A 9,540-nucleotide genomic window follows, 5' to 3' on the forward strand; every position below is an offset into this window, starting at 1 on the left:
TAAGCTTTTCCCTAATTCCTCGTTTTCCAAGAAATGTGATTTCTTTATGATTTTTGTCGGGGCTTACATTTGTATCAGAAATGTTCATAAGTATCGAAAACTTATTTTATAGTCTATACTGAATTAATATTGATTCAGGTGCTTCTTTATCATAACAGCATTCTCTTAGCCGTCTTGTGTTACAAAAGCTTGTTGCTTATCTTTCAACACTGAAATAAGTAAGTTGTTTGTGTTTAGYTGCCTCTCTGAAGTAATACTTCAGAACACTTCAGTGATGACAAACAAGTGAATAATATGAAAGGGATCAAAATATTGCTTGAATTTAGCCTGATATGAAATAAATATCCGCAATCAAGTCAGAGCACTAAATTTCAAGAAATCAGATTTGGTGGCATTAAGGAAATCAATGAACATCATGCGGCAATGGATTTATTAGAAAACCTTTGTGTGAGAAAGAGACTTGGGACTGCTGAAACTTTATAGCCAAGGTACAGCAGGCTGCAGTTCCTCTGAAAAGAAGATTACAAAAAACAAGAAGTGGTCAGTTTGGCTTTGCAAAATACTGTTCAAAGATACAATGAGGTTTAAAAGATACTATTGGAAGTAGGAAAAGATGGGGAGGCCACACCAAAATACACAACCAGTTAGGGCTTGCAGAGAAAAGAGAGACAGCAAGGAAATCAAATTGAAGTAACAGAAGTGAAAGGCTTTGACATTTAAAGCAAAGATAAGAGCTAAAAACAGTACAAGGGAAAATAAACTGAATTATTACATGAACTTTGAATCTTTAGTAGAACTAAAAGCAATACAGACTGAAGAAAAAAATCAACATTGACAATGAAATAGAAACCTGGAGAGCTTTATTTCTCATTAGGAGAAAAAATTTAGGAAGTAATAAGGTTATAAATTGTGTCTTGCTGAAAATAGGTGAAGGGCTTGCAGGAAAATTCAACCGTAATATGCTGTGTTGAGATGATCAGCCTCTGGAGATGTTGAAGCATTTTCCTATTACTGTATTTCTGAATATTTATTTTGAGTCATTATGGGTAGTTCAGGAGGTAAGCAAAGAAGAAATAAAAAGCAAATACAATATCAGTGTAATAAGATGTTGGGGGGAACCAAGCAAGAGCAACAGAAAAATTACTTAAATCCACCATTAAAATGGTGAAAAAATAGGGGAACGTTCATTAAGTATCTGGATGGTAACTTAAYGAAATAGATAAAATAAGCAATAAAACTAGCAATAGTACATGTGTTTATTGTACCACCTAGGCATATGTATATGTTTAGTAGGACACAAATACATTCTGAAAGTGTCAGGCTTCCAGATACGTTAGAAATGTTTGGGCATAGATTTGTTAAATGTGATGGTAGACTTCAAACAGGACTGTGGTCTGGAGTCTCTTGGCATTTCTGGCCTAGCCATGTACCTGGAGGAGTTTTGCGTGCTGATCCTTATCCTTAAAAAAAAAAAAAGAAAGAAAGAAAGAAAGAAAGAAAGAAAAAGAAAAAAAAAGTTATGACTTGTAAATTTGTTTAAAATATTTTTAGTAGAGAATCAGTTAATTTACAATCCAAGATAAAAACAACAAAATAAACATAATGCTGGAATACCTCTTGTACGCCTTTCTCGCGGTGTTCAGAAGCCAGTCATTTAAAAGGAAAGATTCCAAGGTGCTGAAAGGCTTAACAGCATTTAATAATTGAATTTAGACTCTTGAACATTTGTCACTAACTTACCTTCCAGCCTGTCCATATACTGATAAAGAGATCGTTCAGTTTACCTTCTATAGCCTCTTCAGCAGTAATCATATTCTTGTGTTTTAGATGTTAGTATTATCAGGATATTCATAGACTTAAGACTGCTTCTGCAGTGTTAACACATCACATGGTTTCTTTTAACATTGCTAAAGGAAACCATCAGAAATGCTACATAGTTACAGGCAAAACAATTTTGAACTAGCTGTGTTACCTGTTGGCGTGTTTTGACTTCATGGCGTTGACAGCTTGTTTTGTGACTTTCCAGTACCTGCTAGTTTTTTTTGGCATGGAGTGAAAGGGAAAACTGGGAATAACAGGGTAAACTGTTTCATTAGGCAACATATTAGCCATTTTTGTCTTTAACTTTTCTATTTTCATGTAACGTTGCCATAGGTCAAAGAGAAGATTCCTGCAGTCCAACCCCCTTCCTCTTTGTGCTCTTTGAGCTTCAGAGCTCTAAAAGCTCTGTCTTTAATGAAGCTATTAAGAAAACACGTCCTAAAATGGTATATTTCTTTCAGTACAAGGTGTTTATCATGTAAATTATATACTTCTTTCAATATTACCTGATGGCCTAAGAGGGCTTTCATTTGGAGAAACACCAATGTATCCTTGAAGTCCATTAAAAGAATGTGTGTTGGTGAATAACTTAAATGACACACTTTGCTATTTCTTTCATTGGGAGCAGAGAGGAAAACTTGCTGCTTTTGGAGTAGCAACATTAACAGTTCTGTGGTTTATTTTTGAGATCAAACAGTTGTTGGGGGTCATTTATTGCAGCTAATCTTTTCTAGTCTGAACATCCAAGGAAAAGAAAAGTCTCTGTTCCTTTTCTCTCACGCTCTCATTATTTAAAGGCTTCTAATAGATTTTGTACAGCTTTTCTGCAAGCAGTCCTGCTTGAGGTCAAGACCAAGTAAGGAAAATCTTCAGCCAAATTCCTTTTGAATTGGAAAATTTAAACAACTTGAGGAAAAAGGAGTAAGACAATGGAAAGTGGAATCCAGCCTTATTTGTAACAGATGCTATTAGCACATGCTTAGTTTTATAATCTATTTTGGCACCTTTTCATCTCTTTCTTATGAAATAACTTTAGTATAAAATATTCCTTGCCAGTCCCAGGCAAAAGGGCCTAAATAAAATGCAGTGATAGTCTCGGTGCAGTTCATTAAAATACATTAAACAGAAGATAAGAATTAAACTGAGAAGAAGAATTATCTTCACCTTCATTCCTGAAGTGGGCCTGGGTGTGCAGGTAGGGAGTAGGACAACTTTGGTTAACACTTCCTGTGCTGTCATCTTTCTGTGCGTTGAGGACACATATGCAGTGAAATTAATGCAGTTCTGATGTGAATGCAGAAAACCAGGAGATTCAAACCAAAAGCGCAGCTTACCCAGCTATTTCTAGATGTGTGATGGTCTAGAAACAACCGTGAGTGTCTTCATTTTAGTGGCATGGGAGTTTTTATGCTGCAGTACTAATGTAGAAAAATTTCTGCGGCAAAAGATTCTGCTTCAACCAAGTGGAGTACATCCTTTGGTTTTCTTGGTTCATAAGCAGATTTTTAGCACAGAATGTCAAATCAGATAATTTATAAAGTAAAATTAGCAAAATGAGACAGTCTTCCTCACTGCTCATTACTCACTTTTTCTGATAAATTTCACTCATTTAACTAGATTGTACTTCTGCTCACAGAGGGGGTTCCCCTTCCAGCTTATCTTTTTAGATATTCAGTAGATAATTAAAATTCAGAATGTTAACGGTGCTACTTATTTTTAGAACCCGGCATAAATATGGGTAGACAGAGATTTGAAAATGAATTAATAAAGACCAGAGAGCTCTGAACCATTGTGGTAAAAACGTTGTTAGACACCTGTTGTAACCTCAAAAGTACAGCTGGCACAGGGAAGAAAATGTCCAACCATTGCTCTTCAGACATTTCAGTCCACCAGGACTGGAGAGCAAGAGAAGGTGATACTCTGTACAGAAGGCAAGGTGATTCTCTGAATCAATTAAAATGCTACAAATATATACAAATGTTAAGTGTATATATCTCTATCTGTATATATAGATATAGATATATACACACACACACACACAATATGTGACAAAATAGAACAAACCCCAGCAAAATTTGTTTTGCAAAGATAAAATCTATCCTACATTTCAAAAGTTATGAAGTTAGATAAATTCTCTAAGGAAGACATCTATTGTAGGCATGTTTTACAATTGTGTCCTTTACCAGCTGTGTCCAGATTGTGCTTTTTGAACAGTTATTTAAATAATATGTCCAAATGGAAAGCTGATTTCTAGCTAATGTAATCAGTGTCCACTTTAAAAACCTAAGTGCTTCATRGATTAGTTCTTGAGCAAACTATAATTTTGCTGAGAGTTTCGCATGTGTGAATGTCTAATTTCTTTTTGAAGCTCAGTAAACTCCACTCTTCCAGGACCCTTTGTCTAGGGTCCAGTATAATACATTCTCTCTGTATTTTTCTTCTCCTAAAAGTGCTATACAGATCCATCTGAATTGTGTTAATCCCATCATATTCCAGCCCAATGTCCAGAATGTACTTAGGGGCACTATATTCATAGCACATCAGAGTTCATGTGTTTACTTTTCCAGGACCCCTTTCACATAATTTTATATGCTCAGTTTCACAAGCAAATTATGGCACCTGAAATGGGAGGTAGGCAGACAACAGCAGTTGAAGAGCAGAAGTGCAACACCGAAGCTCTTTGCCTGTGCCTGTGACTCCTAAACATAGTAGGCAAGTGCTTTGTTACCATCGTGTTTGCAGCATGCATGTGTGCTTGCCCACAGATGCTCCCAGCTGAGTAGTGCTGATTAGCTACAGGCATCTTTCTCATGCCTAAAGTGTAATTGCAGTCCTACAATCAAACTTTCCTGTGCCCTCCTATAGCCAGGAGCTCCATACGGATGCAGCCATTGGGATCTTCAAGAGAAGACCCTGGGTAGAGTATCCTCTCGGGAAGAGGGACCTGGTTTTGTGTCCTCCCTTGCCTTTCACAACCACATCATAGATTCTCTGCTATAGGCTGTGCTGATGATGGGGAGTCTTCATCTCTTCTGTTTAAGCTCTGCAGAAAAGAATTCAAGATTCCTTGGGTCAGAAAGAAGGAGCAAAGCAGTATTTGGTTGCCTAAGGTGTTGACTGAGAACAGGGGAAGACCTAAGTTGCAGTTTTGAAGGCTTCTAAAGTGTTGTAGGTAATGAATGTTTAAAGACGAATGCCTGACTTTTCCTAACAGCTAGTGTAGGTGGCTTTTAATGCAGCTCATGTGCTCTTGAGAAACCTTTTCGAGGTGCTTTGCTCAAGCTGTTAAGTATGAATTCTGCTGCAGGACTGAGATATTATAAAGTTGGGCACAACACTCCAACACCCAGTTCAAAGAAATTTAAACTAAGATTGCTGCCTTGCCACTCTGGCCCTGCCCTCCACCTTTGGATCAAATTCATCACTAATTACTCAAACTGATTGCTGGCTGATCTCCAATTCATGTTCTTGAAGAGATGGTTGCCAGAACACAAGTCCTGGCGCAAGGAAGAGGGCAGGAACACATGGTCCAGGGCTGGATGGGACCAGAGCAGCCCTGCCTGAAAGTGGGCAGAGTGCCACAGGACTGCACTTTTTGTATAAGTTCAGCCTCAGTGCCTTGCCTGTCTGTGCAAGGCATGCAGTCTATGCCACAGCAGAGACTTGAACCTGGATCCATGAAGTCCATTATTAGGAAAGTGATGATAGTTCTAGACTTAATCTGTGGCAAGCCTATGATGCTTTAGTGAAGTCAGCATTGTGCTAATTTAACTGATACCCTAATGTGAAATCCATTGGTATATTGCAAACTCAGTTTACAAATCCAGAGAAATTTCTAGTAATACACTGGGCCTTTGATATCTGACTCTTGATGCATTTTATACAGGCAAATATCAGAACCCATGGAAGTCAATGCAAAAGCCCCCATTGGCTTCAGTAGTCTCAAAAATCACATGCTTGGTACTTGCTGAATTAAATAACAGCTGTCCCACCAGGTATGTTGCAGTCTCCCTAGCAGGGCAAGGTGAGGAAAGCAGAGGCCAGGTGAGTCACCCCCAGCCACCCAGTGAGTCAGTGCCAGTGGCATGGAAGTGAGATATGCAAAGGCTTGAGTCTCTCTTCTACCCATCACACCACGCCTTCCAAAATTTCCTGCCAGAGGTGAATGGTGTCAAATTTTATCTGTGAGGTGTGTTTAAAAGAGGAAAAAAAAACAGGTTCTCATGAATGAAAAATAATACAGACTTCAAAAGCTTTCTCAACGTCTCTGGAAGTCACATATCACTAAAATAATTGAAGAAACATTGTGGGTTCTATCTTATGACCTCAAGTCACACTAACTAGCTTCCACCAAGGGTAGTAACTGAAAACCATATTCACTGTTAAAAAGGCTCAGCCTTTTTGGGGAGCCTTTTTAGTCAAGTTGACCACTTTAGGTTGAACAGCCCGCAGATTTTGGTCTGAGTATGACAGCTCTGGTGTGTCATACAAACGAACGGCTAGTCAAAAGGCCCCCCATATGTGCCTATATTTAAAGAAAAGTAAAACCAACACTAGGGCTGCAATAATCAGACTTGTGCACAATATGGTCAGCCTTAACTGACCACGTGGTAGTAAACACTCATCTGGAAATAGATGTTTGAGGCTTGCTGGGAGGTGTTATCAGTATTCATAATGTTACATTCTATGTAGCAGAGTGTTTTTCCCATCAGTGGGGTCCAAGATGAAGTGTGTTTGCAAGATCAGTCTAGCTGCTTTACCAATGTTGTTCCTTTTTTATTTGAGCTTATACAAGTATGAGTGAATCTCACTAAATGACTCCCCTTTGAAAGTGGCTGGTGGCCAATCTGCAATCAAACATCCTTCCTGTTCTTTTATCAAGCTGCAGAGAGCGGGGAGGGGAACAAAGCTGTGCAGAGCTGGTTGAGAATCCTCTTCAGTGGCTTGCCACACCACAAAATGTTAGGATTTCTGGAACGATGCTCCAGGCATTTCATTTCTTCTGTTTTTCATCTTGGTTTCCCCACACACACACACTCCCCCTATTTGAGTTCTGCTTGGGTTTTCATCTACTAAATTCACCACATTCCAGTGAAATCCAATTTCTCTTCTTTTGTGAGAGTTTCGGAGTCGGTTGTATTTTTAGGTTTTTGAGTTTCTTTTGGTTTTGACTTGGTTTGGTTTGCTTGGATTTTTTGGGGAAGGGGTTGTGATGTGTTTTATTTATTTGGGGATTATTACTTGAGGGGGATTTTGCAGTGCCAATGTCTTCTCTTTCTTTCAAATTGCACTTCTCACCAATATATTGTTTCAACCTTAACCTCCATGTAGCAAAGATTTTCTCTTTGGCCAAAGAGACTCTGCTATACACAATCTGCTACGTGTTATAAGAAAGTGTGCCATTTTGACCCTGGAATAGAAGAGGGCGTGCAATGCTAACACCTTGACAGTGATGCCAGCAGGAGATAGGAGCTAACAGAGAAAGGCTCAGTCTCCTCAAGCCTCTTCCCTGGTAGATCTACCCTGCTCAAAGACACAAACACACACTCTCTTGCTTTTATATTTGCCCCACAGGGTGAAAACTCAGGGAAGGACTGCTCTGCAGAGCATGATCCCACTCTGAGTATGAGGAGGAATAAGTGCTCCAGCTTTAAGTAATATAGCCTGTCCTTCTTGTGTACCTGGTGAGTTCAAGGAGGAATATTTCACTGCTGCTTCCCCTCAGTATTTAATGTCTGTACAAGATTGCATCAAGATGGATTTTTTTTCCTCTGCTGCACTGCTATGCTTTTCCCACAAGCCTTATGGAAGAGCAGGAAGGGGGGTTACATTTCCAAGCTTTTAATTTTTCTGTTGAGTTATTGCCTCAGCAATATCTTGTGGCAGTGAATTCAACAGGTTAATGTTTGAGTGAATGGCTAGGAGTTTTTTCTCCTGTGCTTGTATGTTATTTAAAATATTTATCCTAACACATGCAAAGAGCAATAATTGAAAATAGCACATCACATACAATCACATTGCTCTTTGCTCATGTGGGGGATATTTGGTGCCCACTCTATGAGCTAAGTGTACTGGGGTGCTATAACTCACATACCAGAGCCTCCCTCAATGGGCATCAGCTATTCCTTGATAAAGCCATGGAGGATCTGGCCTGAAGTCTCCTACATGTGCCTGAAGGTTCCTGTCTGTGTGACTTGGCCATGGAAGTTGTGCATGTTGGGCTGTATTTCTGCAGGCAGTTGTTTTTTCTCACTCCACAGGAAAGAAACTTCTTGTGCTTCCTTACTGCTTTCTAGCCTCCCTGGCAGTGTCCCAGGCAGTAGCAATGAACAAGAAAAGAGAGACTGGGCTACAAAGTAAGGTAATTGAAGGGAAAGAGAGAGAAAAAAAAGGCCTGGAGGAAGGTGATGGAGATGAGTCAGAAAGCGCAGGGGAGAGTAAGAATGCCAGCAGCCCCCAAAGGAAGTCCAGCTCGTCCCTGGTGAGCAGTCTGGGGAGACCTTCCCTGCTCGGGCTCGTGCCAAGTGAGCCATTTAGTGCAGGACAGAGGGCGGACAACATTGGAGGCTGCCCCACTGCACAAGCCTGTCCCAGGGACATGAGGGGGGTGCGCACAGGACCAGATGCTCCTGCAGCACCCAGCTTTTTCCCACCCTCCAGCCAGCACCATCCCCTCCCTAAAAACCCCCCAGCCAAGGCCCATGAGCCGATGCTGGTAGCACATCCACTCTGCCACGTTCACAGATTTGCATCGGCTGCGGGGTTGTTTGCAGCTCCACCGTGCAATGGGGAGGCAATCGTACCACAGCCAGCATCTCCCAGCGTGCGCACTGCTACCCTGGAGAACGACAGGAGAGGGTCCTTCGACTAAATGCGGGGCAGGCAACGAAAAACGTGGCAAGCAGTTTTCCTAAGGCTGCCTAGAACTTTCTCATAAGCTCTGCAAAGTTGATGAAACTCAGCTCTTCTCACTGCTCAGCCTCCAGACCAGTGACTCACTTTGCCAAGCCAACATGGACAGCCACTTGCTACCCCCCCAGCAAGTTCAGAGATAAGCACTGGAGGTTCTCAGAGGCATTTCATGGAAGCCAGCTCAGAATAAAAGRCTGCCCTTCATTTCAGGAAACCTCATTTTTCATTTGTAAAACACTTTCATTCAGAAAAGGGGAAAAAAAAAAAAAGACAAGCAGAGTGCTACTTCTCTCCAAGCATAGCAAATAAACCTGCAAAGTAGCTTTCATTCTATGAAAAATGTAAAAAACATATTTTAAAGGGACATCACCAGTTCCAACAGTTGCCTGTTGCTTCCTAATTACAATTGCTTGTAACTTTGTCAAATGGCAGCCATTTGGGCTGGAATATTCCAGGTTGGAGTCTGCCTCAGTATATTTTCTCTGCCTGGAAATTTTAAGTGGTTACTGATCATTTAGCTGGAAAATAATATGTTGGTTTTTTCCCCATGTGTCAAGAAATCTGGTGACCTTTTCTTCATGCCCCCAGGCTTTGGAAAAAAGGACTTGAAATGTGGCAAGATTTTGGCCTGTGCGTCAGGAATGTGCTGCCTGCCTGAAAAAAAATCTCCATCCAAATTTTGCCAAGTTATAAGCCTCTGAAGAGATAAATCATCTCGCTCACAAGTGTTTGCTGAAGGGGACAGCAAAAAAAAAAAATTCCTCCGTAACTGCATCCTCAGGGCTCCCTGTGCTTGAAAGTCTGTAC

The 9,540-nt window shown here is 40.5% G+C and overlaps 1 long non-coding RNA gene across 1 annotated transcript; it reads right to left on the bottom strand.

Moving 5' to 3' along the window:
- Nucleotides 1–78: 78 nt before the first annotated feature.
- On the bottom strand, nt 79–3,340 carry LOC112968054. The gene is made up of 3 exons (XR_003254197.1): nt 3,156–3,340; nt 2,986–3,064; nt 79–1,460 (listed from the first exon to the last, which is right to left on the bottom strand). It is a non-coding gene; the product is annotated as an uncharacterized LOC112968054 (long non-coding RNA).
- Between the last annotated feature and the right edge of the window lie 6,200 nt (nt 3,341–9,540).

The sequence above is a fragment of the Apteryx rowi genome, unplaced genomic scaffold (genome assembly GCF_003343035.1).
Source record: "Apteryx rowi isolate R43461 unplaced genomic scaffold, aptRow1 scaffold_3, whole genome shotgun sequence".
NCBI classification, from domain to species: domain Eukaryota; kingdom Metazoa; phylum Chordata; class Aves; order Apterygiformes; family Apterygidae; genus Apteryx; species Apteryx rowi.